General features: G+C 34.4%; 1 protein-coding gene across 1 annotated transcript in view; it reads left to right on the top strand.

Moving 5' to 3' along the window:
- Positions 1–742: 742 nt before the first annotated feature.
- Positions 743–1,656, top strand: part of LOC130823327 (uncharacterized) — a 9,173-nt gene continuing 8,259 nt past the window's right edge. The window contains exons 1-3 of the mRNA XM_057687944.1: positions 743–1,136; positions 1,224–1,481; positions 1,583–1,656. The exon at positions 1,583–1,656 is cut by the window's right edge and continues 202 nt beyond it. The gene's annotated coding sequence lies outside the window, so the exon portion shown is untranslated. The remainder of the gene's footprint in view (positions 1,137–1,223; positions 1,482–1,582) is intronic.

Below are 1,656 nucleotides of genomic sequence, written 5' to 3' on the forward strand. Positions count from 1 at the left end.
GAAACTTATGAAAAATGTGTTACTAGTGAGTTATGTGATGATGAGGATTTAAGTGTGGATTACAATTTTAGTAGTAGATTATTCTAATGACTTGTTTTTGTTTAGTTTAGTATTCTTGGATGTGGCAGTAGTCTTTTGAACATTGGTAATAGGAAAAATACTGGTAATAAGTTTAATAGTTTATGCTTGTTAATTTGATGGCCAAGGAGGAATTAAATGGAGCTAGTATGCGTAAAGTTATCATGATGATTGTGGTGGATACAAATTAAAGAGATAGGGTAGATGTCGTTGAGAATTATTGATATTGGTGAATATATTGAATAATTATTGTTTCTTGAATGGATTAGGAGAGTCTCACGAAAATCATTGTTTTATTTAAGTGAATAGTTTGACAATAAGGAAGAAATTATTGGACTTTGTATGTATATGAAGTATGTATATTTAGGGTTAAATAGATTTGGTATAAATAAGAGTATATTTTTTTAGGGTTAAATATGTTTGTTATAAATAAGTATATATGTTTAAAAGTTGTGTATTAATTTTGTTTTGAATTAATTAATCACACTAATTAGGATGACAAAAGATCATTCTTGGATGTATGGAAGCATTGAATCGTCGGAATTTATTGATGGCGTATTAGAATTTTGTAGTTTGCGGTTGAACATCAAGTTAGGACGGGGGGAGTTGGTTTTTACTTAGCTTATGTTCTAATATATTTCTATTCATACTCTTTCAGGTACTGATATACAATGCATCTATTCAGAGACGAAATTGTCCCCGAGATTGAGACCTCGGAGAATGAGCATCGTAGTTACGATAGTGAAGAGTACCAAATTGTGAGATACGAACGTATGGCTTAAGACGCTCCACCAATTGACAATGATTTTGAGACTGAAGACGCCCCACCAATGGATGCTCCGACTACCAGTAAGAAAAGAAAAGGGCGAGGTCCTACGAAAAACCTCAAAGTCACAGAACCCATGCATTTGGAATACAATGCATTGGGTTAACCCTGCGGAAAATGGCGTAGGCAATATGGAAAACAAGTGGGCCTATGTATCCGCAAGATTTCCATATTGCACGCATGGAACGAGGTTTCAGAGGGTTTGAAGAACTCTTTATGGAATGATACTGTGGTAAGTAACTTTACTATTTTTACTCATTTAGTTTCATTTTAAAATTAATTTAATTGACAGTAATAAATATAACTTTTTTTTTTGTAGAATCTTTTCCACATCGAGAGCGATGAGGATAAGAAGAATGTGTTTCTTTCAGCTGTTGCTGAAAGATTCAGAGATTTCAATTCCAAGCTAGTAACGGACTGGATTACGAAGAGGCGTGCCCGTACGACCAAAAAGGTCAAAACGGGAAACGAAGGTGGAGAGCAAGCACCTTCGAAGATGCCCTACGAAATATGGGGTCACATATCGAAGAGGGATTGGGAGGCCTTTGTTGCCAAAATAACAACTCCCGTAGAAGTTGTAAGTATTTCATATTATATTATTGTTTTTGATTTGAATTTACTTCTTTTGATTCAGTCATTAAACTAATACATGACATTCGATTTCTATTGATTAATTAGGAAAAGCGTGGTAAAGCTTCTAATTCTGCAAGCAAAAGGAAGTTTTACCATCGCTTGGGCCAAAAAACGTACGA

Source organism: Amaranthus tricolor, chromosome 9 (assembly GCF_026212465.1).
Source record: "Amaranthus tricolor cultivar Red isolate AtriRed21 chromosome 9, ASM2621246v1, whole genome shotgun sequence".
Taxonomy (NCBI): domain Eukaryota; kingdom Viridiplantae; phylum Streptophyta; class Magnoliopsida; order Caryophyllales; family Amaranthaceae; genus Amaranthus; species Amaranthus tricolor.